The following is a 10847-nucleotide window of genomic DNA, read 5'->3' as shown; positions in this document are numbered from 1 at the left end:
CCATCCCCCACCCCCTTCCTCCTTCCTTCCCTCATCGCCGTTTCGAAGGGGTTTCAAAAATCGAGCATGCATGGAACGGGCACTGCTAAGTATACAGGGTTGATTTGAAGTCAAATCGATTTCCATAAGATATACACAGCGTTCTACATTTAATAATAATTGTAAATTTTATCAGTTCTTTTTTATGCATATATATACATTATTTCGGAATTTCTTTCTCTTCTCTGAAATCAACTGTTATCCGTTAATAAGAAAATTACGGAATAAAAGATTGTTTTCTTTTGTCGATTGACTTTATTATCATTGTTATTTGATAATGTTTATCGTGTTTTGAACATTTATAAGGTCGAAGTATCATTAATATAGCGTTTTGCAATCGATAACGATATTGTCTTCGAGTATCGAAGAGTCGAGGTTTTTTTTTTTTTTACACAACCTCAGCTCTTTGATTTATATCGCTGGTTGAACGGGACGAGCAGGCGCGCGACCGAAAACCGAAGGTATCGTACCCATTCACAGGCGCTAACGAATTTAATTTTAATGTGCATGAACGCATGATGCAGCCGACGGACGCGCCGTACAAATGAAGGGAGACAGAAATGCAGACGGAAAAAGAGCGATATGTAGAGAAAACGAGAAGTGGGACGGGGCGTAGGGAGACGTCTCGATCACTTAACGCATATTAATGAGCGGCTCTCTGCGTTGCGATGAGAGAGCAATTTGCCGCAGGGAAGTTTGCGCCCCAAAGTGACGACGCAAAACCGTGTCGGTCAAACGGTGAACACACTGCCGTAATTTTTAACATGAATACGCTACGTGTTAATAATTTTCTAGTTTATGGAATCAATTGCAAATTTAAAATTACATTTTAATATAAAATAAGTCACGCAATCACCTATACGGAAAGAATGGTTTTGATGAAGCATCGAAAAATTTAGTTAGATACAAATCTGAAGGTAATTTTGTTAGGACCGTCAAAATAATTATATGTTATAGATCAGCCTAAGCTGGTTGCTAGAATGTTACTTTTGCAGAATTGTCATTAACACTTGAGTGTTCCACGTAAGTATTTTGATGATTCAACAAAACTATTTTTAGATCTGTATACATCTGTACAGTTGAATTTGTAAATATTTCGGTAAAACCGTTTTTACCGAATACGACACACGGAATTAAAAATTAACGGGAAATCAAGTTATATGAACTTTTTCGTGTGTATTATTGTTGCAATGGCGTTTATTATAAAAGCACGTTGTATTGATTCCCTTTTTTTTTTTGTAACTCTAGCTGCGTAATACACAACTATCAATAAAAGCATATTTTTACACTTTACTTTCAGCGTGGAAGGAAAAGAAGAAGAAATTTCGAAAGGGCGATAATCCTGGCGGAAAGCGTCCAATTAATGGTCGCTTATGATGTTAGGAGAGACACGTGTACTTGCAGTATATTTTTCGCCCATATACGAAAAAGACTGTATCTCGAGAAGCAGCCGTTCGATTGCAAGTATTTTTATCTCTCCGCAAAGCTTGCAGTAATCCACGTAAATAATCTCGGCTATCCACGAACGTATCTCCTTACTCGTCGTTTGAAGACATCATTTACTTTCTCTTATTTCTTTAATTACTCCGTCTTCTTTTTTTTTTCTCTCAGGCATTTAATTGCTATGCGATTAAAGTTCCACGATCGGTCAAATTTGTCAGCGGAGAAAAGAATACGATGATACAGGAGGTATACTTTCAAACAAGTTCTTATTCTCGCGAGTAGAAAGAAATTAAAAAGTCCACCTGCGATCTTGCCGTTCAAAACTTACTCTCGCATTTACCTAATCCAGGAACTACGGCGTCACGATTTTAATTGTTTTTCGCAGAAACACGTCGATATGCCGTATGGCGGAAAACTATTGTTCTCATCCTATTTCTAGTAAACATAATTTTTTTTTTTATGTATTTGTCAATTCATTATGTAACAAATATTCCCTTAATCTGCGTAATTCCCTAAAAAGAAAACGAATTAAATGTATTAAGTTTATGCCCTTTTTGCCACAATTATCGCTATCAGTAAGAAAAGTTCATCTCCGTGGAACATTCGGCAGATGATGGATCTTCGATGCCATTTTACCTTTCTTTATACTTTCCCCGGTGTCGTCTACATATCGCCGATACCGCGAGGGCCTACCTCAATGACGGCGTTCCATCGAAATTCCTAAGAACCCGCGGCCGCGTTGAAAAAAGTATGGCACGCAAAGCCGGTGAACACCGGTGCAAAGCGCATCTCTGCTGTCGGCCAACAAGAAAGACGATGAAAAATGCGGTAATGACGCACTGTCCTCGCATTGCTCGCGACAATTATACCCCATTACGACCCGCTACTCCCTTTTCTTCCGTTCGTGTCTACGGACCGAAGCACGTTGCGGTAGGTCGCAACCCGCGGCGCGCATATATGTTCGACAATTTATTATAAATCATTCTCTGTCACATACGATTCCCCATCGTTATAAAAGAATATTTAACGAGAGGACATTAAGTTCTCTATTATAAATACGAAGTTGTATCGCTCTATCGATTTGTCTCGAGAGGTTTCGCTTTATTTGAGAACGAAAGCGACGAAAGAGAGAGAGAGAGAGTACGCAGATAAATATTAATTTTTTTTCTACTGAATTATTGAAAGAAATAAAATAATATTTTATTTCTTTCAATTTTCCGCAGGCGTAACTAGAACCGTGCAGTTATTTGGTCTAGTAAGAACTTGTATTTGGGTCTAGCAAAAACTTGCAATTGGGCTCGAGCTACGGAAAAATATAGGATATAAAGGATTTTCTTTCCTCCCCCATTTAGAGGAATGTGTTTTGCGAGAGAAAATGAATAAATGTCATAAAATTATTAATTAATGTTATTAATAAATGATAACGATGTGAAACTTGCAATGATATACATAATGTTAATATTACTATTAATATTAAGTAGAAAATTGATGTATTAAGAATTGCTTATACACTTGATCATGATATGAATAAAAAAACAATGATATTTTATAAATCAAGTAGTTCTCATTTATATAAATTTTGATCCAAAATAACTGTTTCTTGGAAAATCTTTTGATACTCTCTCTCTCTCTCTCTCTCTCTCTCTCTCTCTCTCTCTCTCTCTGAAGAAATGAGATACCTAAATATTATAAACATTATAAACATTAAATTGAAAAAATAACAAGGACTCTATACAAACAATAATCATAAACAATAAAAAGGGCAAAGTGAGAGTCAAATCAAGATTAAATTGTAGAAATGTTGACATATTTAATTTAAAACTACGAATACATAATTATTAAAAAATAAGATTATAAATATTATTAACACCTTATATGATTAATTCTGACTAATAAATACTGACAAAATTATTAATCATGTGTAGTTGATTCTGAAAATTCTAGTAAGTTTAATATTTTATACTTCAAAGTTATTATTAACTAAACAAGGTTGTTATTATAAACACAAAATCAATTTGCTTATTATTAAAATGGCATTTTCGATCGATTTTATAATATATTCTTCGAATAGCATGTGGAGCAAAATAAATGTATAAACTTATACATTTGCACAATGCTATCGTTCCTCAGCATTTATATTTTACTCAATATAATTTTATTATACGAAAGCCATTGTTCGTCGCATTGGAACGTGTATATTACGGCGAGATATTCTCACTCGACAGCGTCTACTTTGTTACTGCAACGCCAAATAATTAGACAGTCTACCCCTCGTGTCTTCTGAACGTAGAAATTCTTAATAATCGCGGAAATATTATATAAGTAAGGATTATCACTGCATTCTTGCGCAGTCGTTGTGCAATGTAGTGAAACTATTTGTAACACTCTATTAATAGTGCTGATTTCTACGATGGATTATATAATATTAGGTATATAAAATTTTTAGACACGGATTCGTTTAATACCCACGTTTTGTTTCGGTCATAACATTAATGACCTGTGTATATATTTAAATTTTATCGAGAAAATTTGATAGAGCAGCTACATTTAAGAGAGCTTAATAATGTATAATAATTAAATAATTAATGGAAATTTGAAGAACTAAATAAGAATCAAAATTTCTTGCAATTATATATATATATATATATATATTCTCTGAGGAACATAATTCCTCACAATTAAAGGATGACATTAAAGCTGCAATTGAAATAAATAAAATGTTTACGAACGAAAACATTTACTGCAAAAAAGTTATTCTGTTTTTTAGTAACTGAAAAATCAATTGTCTTAGCAAGAATCTTATTTATAGTAGCACTTTTAATAATTTCAAAAGTTAGAGCTTAATCTGAGAATATAAATTTTTTTGTAAAATTCAGAGATTGTTATCTCTATAAAGATATTTCCTTGATAGAAAATCGAGAAACGAATAAAATATAATCGAGCTGACATGCTCATTTTTGAATTTCTAAGTCGTTGTTAAGTCGGGACTTATTGTGGCGGACAGACTACCTGACACAATGACTAAATGACCTTTGTCGACACTTTAGGTTATCAAAAAACAAAGATTAGATACAGTAAAGCGATAAGATTTTACTATTATATTATTTTTATTGCAATTTTCGATATCAGAATATCAAAGGCTTAAACTTTCATAAAAAAAATAATTTAGAAATGATAGCCTTAATGAGCCAACGCAGATAAAATGTATCATATAATCACGTACAGCAAATTTTAATTTATGTAAACGTTTCGATTATTGTTTTGCTCTTTTTCAGTACAAATTATAGACAATAAAATATAATTATAATTTAAAAATTATAAAATTGTTCATATTCGCAAATACATATATCTATATTCGTTGTTAATATATGTAAAATTCTTGTTATGATAATAGATAATATTCATAAAATATTAAAATCAACTGACCGAAACATATACTTCCTGCTAACTGAAATTTTTAAAAAGGCTAAAATTAAAAACGTTTATTTTAGGATCGACATTTAACCAAAAATAAAAATTTATAAAAACTTACAGTTTGATATCTGTCGAATATTAAGAGAAATTAGTGGTGTATCGTCACAAAGAGCTCAAGTTGAAATGGTGGTGAATGTCCTTAAACATCATTAGCGTTAAAGATGTGCGGAGGTCGACAAATATTTTGTGTTATTACATGATAATAAATATACGTATATGTAAGACAGGAAAACATTACAATTCTTTAAGTGTACTTATAATATTGTTGTAAATAAATAGGATCTAAGCACTCAGGCTCATTTTGTAAATTAAGTCCATGAGATTAATTTTTAATATAAATAGCCTCAGATATTAATCTTTTTTTACAGTGATATTCCTCGTCAAAAATTAAAACGTTGTACCAATTCAAACTCATGCCACTATTTTATTCTATGTTCAGTGATTACTGAGAGTTAGTTGGTATTGTGATTAATTTGATTAATTTTTATGTTCTGCTAGTCTCGTTTTAAGTAAGCGTTTAATTTTAGTGATAGTCCAGTCAAATGAGCTTTTGAAGAGGAAAAAATTGCTCGCGGGCTGTAGCTTCGTGGAGGGGCGTGTTTTGGGGTTGTAATTACCCAAAAGTTTTTACACCCCCGCATCATAGTCATAGCGAAAATGGGGGTGCAAAAAAGGTCAAAGAAAACGGTTTTTCGCCAATAACTCAAAAAGTTGAATTTTTAGGGTAAAAAGTATAAACGCGAAAGTTGTAGAGAATTAAATTTTACACAAGAAACGTCTTGACACAATTTTTTACGACCATTTACAGTCGATGTACATTTTTTTTAAATAATAGCTATTTTATGACAAATGAAAAATACGCAAGCGCGTCGCGCATTTTTCACCGATAGTTCAAAAATGGCGACTCGAATAAAAAAATAGTTCAAATAAAAGTTGTAGACAATTTCATTACGAACAATTTCCTCATTTTTCCTAACATCTCTCATTTTTCCATGATATTAAGAATATTGTGAAAAAGATTTATACAAGATTATTTTTTCTTTATTCTTGGATAATACAGGTATTCTGCTTTGAAAAGAATTATATAACCGCAACATATATTTCATTGTTTTCCATAAGTTATTTTATATACTGTTTGCAGGAGAAGAGCAATTCTGAAAAACAATTGAGTGTTATTTTAAATGCAGAGGCCTTGTTAAATGATCATTTTTCTGTGATTAATGGCTTTATAACCATATGCAATAACAATTCTAAAAGGTAATTGTAGAATAAACTAGTAATTTCTTTAAATTATTATAATTACATTGTCACATTATTATAGAAGCTACCGAAAAAGATAGTTCTTGAATCATTTTTGTTTTAATGTTTACGTAATATATTTTTTTTACTTTTATAGAATTTTCAAAATGTGCAATAATTAAAATTGATGTTTTCGATTTAGTAAAAGAATGAAATTATTCAAATTTTGCAGAATAACATTAGAAGAATTAATTATGGCTAGTGCTGTATTAGTGTTCAACATATGTTTCATGGTGTAAATATAAGATATTGCCAACATTATTTGCGTCATCATTTACAATCTGTTGCATTGGTTATATAAAATATTTACGTTTTTATGCAAAAAGAAATCTAGAAAATGTTATATTATCACAAAATGAACTTTTTCTTATGTGTCAAGATGGCCTTAAGATTTTACGACGTGATTATAAAATAAAATTGAATTCTGATTCATGTCTTCAACAATTTTCGTAAGTCATTCAATGAAATATATATAAATCAAAAAATTAATATTTTATGTCTATACATATACAAAGATTTAGATACAGATATAGACACTACTGTTATCCTATTTCTGTTTGTTGGTACTAGTCATTTCTTAGGTGAAAAGATGCAGCATCTAGAATATTAAAAAAATACTTTAATACAATTCATGGAAAATATTTCCTGGCGATATTACAAATGTTCACTGTCAATCGCAAAATTACTGCCACAAGATGTACTTAGTGAAGAACTATTTACAAAATTTCATGTAAGTGTCCGAACTTCTATGTGCGCTAATAAAATAACGTACAAAGAATAATTAAAATATTTTATAAAAAATTTGTAATAATTATTTACGTGTTCACGTACGTCTTCGTCAGGACAACAATTGGACAATTTGTAAAGAATTGCTACCGTCTCATTTATCTGAAATTATTTCATCGAATAAATGTATGCCATAAGTGTATAAAAAAGGTATCGAGATATTATATTTTTCATGGTAAAAAACTAATACAAAGTAAATGCAATTAGCCAAGTATTTCGCAACGCAAGACGCATAAGATAAACAAAGTAACTAAAATTGTTAACTACGGATTATAGCGAAGAAAAATCTTGGCAAGCACGCGTCGTATTAAAATGCAATATTCTATGACTAATTTGTTTTTATAGTAGGTAATTATTCATAAAACGAATTAATAAAAATGTCATTATATATAAATATGCAATGAAATTCACGGCCCGATTTATATGATGAAGTACTACCATTTTCTATGATTTTAATGCCCTGCTTGTCGCGACGCTACCGCGTCATTTGAGGCAATATAAAAGTCTGTACTAAAATTGAAAGTTTTATACCCAATGAATAAGATTATGTCATTTGGGAAAATTTACATACCTATGTAACTTTATTCATGTAAAATTGTTGCTTGTGCTTATTATTATAGTTACAAATAATTAGTAATATTTAAATTTTACAATACCTTATTGAAAATAATTTGACATAAGTAATTTAATGTCAGAAATACGATACTATTCGGAACAACATCATAAAGTAATAAAACGGAGAAAAAAAATCGTAATGTCCAAAAGCTTTTGTCCGATGTAAGCAATGCATGTATATTGATAAGTGCGAAGGTAGCATCAGAAAAGTACCACAGCATTTGTATTGACATTTGTGTGTTGAATAGTTCGTTAAGTTTACGTGATATAAGGCATAGTTGTAGGTGGACGTGCCTGTAAATACATCATAATTGTTTTAATTAATCAAACAATAAAGACACGTACGAGAAGTACTAAACCGAACATGTTTTTAGTGTAGAATTTTATGTAATCTCTCTATATAGTTGTAACTTGCGATTGGTTTAGAATGTGCGATTATTTCATACAGTTGTAGTTTATTATTTTTGTAAACACAACAGAATGTGTGTGTGATCCACATTTAACTTGGAAACTTTAAATATTTCATTTATTATTATGATACTAAAAATATTTTAGATAAAAGAAGCATTTTTTTTTTAGGAAGACGTATTTTGTGAGTCGTTTTATTGTAGATGGAGGCCTCATACGGTATGAAGGTCACCACGTTTAGATAAATTTGAAAATATATAAAATTATATTTTTTGTATATTATAACATGATTCCTCTAATTATTCTACGTATAAATATCAAGATAAAGATATGAAATAATCAATACCTTGTTAGTACTTAACATTTTTTGTCAATACCAGGAATACGTCAAAGTATAAAATACCTCGCAAATTATTGGACTTTTAACATTATCTTACTTTTAAATGTTACCTTCTGCTATATGAAGAATATTTGGAGAAACCATATTGTGAAAAAATCATATAATTTCATGAAACAAACCATCAAGAAAGTAACCGCGTCATACCATTTTGGCCCGTATATCTAAAAGTATTACGTGTCTAATGTGTACACCTCGGCCCTCGAACAGTTGTTGTGTGCATGTGTGTGTGTACTTTCAAAAATATTTTATTATTATAATATCCTATTATACTTTTCGGTATAGTAGGAAATTTTAAAGGAGAAACACACTGTATGCATAGAAATAACTGCGCATTATGTACACGGTAATTCTTTTAAAAAATTACGTTAAAATCCATATGTATTGCTTGCGATCCTTATCTTCTGTTATTCGTTGACGGACTAAAATGGATCTGTTTTGTCTTCTACATCTATAATCTGCATTATTTTCAGAAAGATCGGAATAAAGTACATGTAATAATAGATCATTGATTCGATGAAATCTGGAGCTCGTGTATCTGAATGGAATGAAAGAGATTCAGTTATGTCTTTCAGAAAAATTGAAATGCGTACAACATATATGCATATTTTAATTTCGTCAATAAATAATCAAAGACAAACTAAGTGTTGACATATATACTAACTAACCCAAGAACAGTTCCACAAATCAGAGCACTTAAAATGACTACATTTTTAATATAACATGCCAAAAGAATGTGAAAAACTATTTTAAATGATATTTTCGAACCGAATAAAACAACCGCCGAATAAATTGTTTGTACTATATTATTAAAAATGATTGCAATCCATCCAATTATTATACGAATTATCCAGTTACGTAGTATTTGGTATTCCTTTGGCACACCAAGCGCTTCCAATGTGTCGTCTACTATGGAGAGTTCACGTAAACATATTTTCAATTCCTTTGAAGAATTATATTAGCTGGTTATGTGACTTAAAATAAAGAAGCTTATAATTTTGTACTTAAAATAATAAAGATTGCTATAGCAGAGTTAGATACAAAAAAATGTGTTAGATACGAAAGGATTATTGCAATTCGATGAATACATAAGATATAAATAAATTATTTTGAAAATTAATTTAGGAACATAATACGAATATAAATCTTAATTTTACTAAATATATTTTATCTACAATAAATATTAATATAAACATTAAAATTGATTGAAAAAGAATTAATTAATTTATATTTGTTCAAAATAAAAAATGTGTAATTGCCATGACATCTTTAATACTTTCAATTAAAAATCTGTTTAAACAAATGTTACGAAATATTTAAAGATCAAGTAATATTACGAACTGAAAAAGAATATTTAAAATTTTTTACCTTATAACGATAGAAGCTGATAAAAATCGATAAAACGGCGATCAAAGTATATATACCGAGGATGATATTTACAAAGCTTAGTAAATTATACTGCCATAGAAGGGAGTATTTTGGATAATAATAGTAGTATATAAGAGTGCCCCATACAGCCAAAGTATACAGACAAGAGAAATACATTCTAGGTTGTCCTAGTGGATATTCAAACAAGCCCAAACAGTGAAACGAGCTGATAATAAATAATAGTTTCATCGATGACTGCAACGTTTTTGTCATGGTTCTTGGATTGTCAGCTACAGAAACTTGAATCAATTCTTTCTGCGTGAAAAATAAATGTACGTGTCTATTTAATATTGTCTACAAGAATTTTAGAATTAGATTGTACAGTTTCTTTTAAAACTATCGGAAAATTACACTGTGTAGTGCTTATTATATAGAATTATAAAGTACATATATATATATATATATATATCAACTAACAAGTACTGAGCGACAGAATAAATACATAGATGACCTAGAGTAGATTGCTTTATTCTAGTAAATTCTTATATATGTACATACGTATGTATTATCCAAGAGCATAAACAATTCTAAACGCAATTATATATTTTTGTAAAACAAGTAAATATGGTAATATAATCGGCCGATGATGGTCAAGCAGGATTTTGGTTGCTAACGTAATGAGTGAATTTTATTTACCACGTATGCAGTCTCCTCAATTGCGTGCCGAAATTTTTCAGACTTACAACGCAACTCTAATCAACTACCGCAGTAATATCACTTATTGTTAGTTAAATTGACACAAGCAATCTAACAATTTTTGATGCTTATAGCATCTTATTGGATCTTAATAATATGTTGAAAGACATATCAAAATATAACAATGTAATGTTAAAGTAATGTATAAATCAGAATCTGTGAAAAATAAGATTGCAAAGAATATCACAAGTTGACGTTTCGTCCTGGTTTCCCACTACTAGACTCAATATATTTTTGTAATATTAAATTTTTCTATTACATC

This window comes from Cyphomyrmex costatus, unplaced genomic scaffold (genome assembly GCF_001594065.2).
Source record: "Cyphomyrmex costatus isolate MS0001 unplaced genomic scaffold, Ccosl1.0 scaffold1275, whole genome shotgun sequence".
NCBI lineage: Eukaryota > Metazoa > Arthropoda > Insecta > Hymenoptera > Formicidae > Cyphomyrmex > Cyphomyrmex costatus.
The sequence above is the reverse complement of the archived record's forward strand: the minus strand, read 5'-3'. Positions refer to the sequence as shown.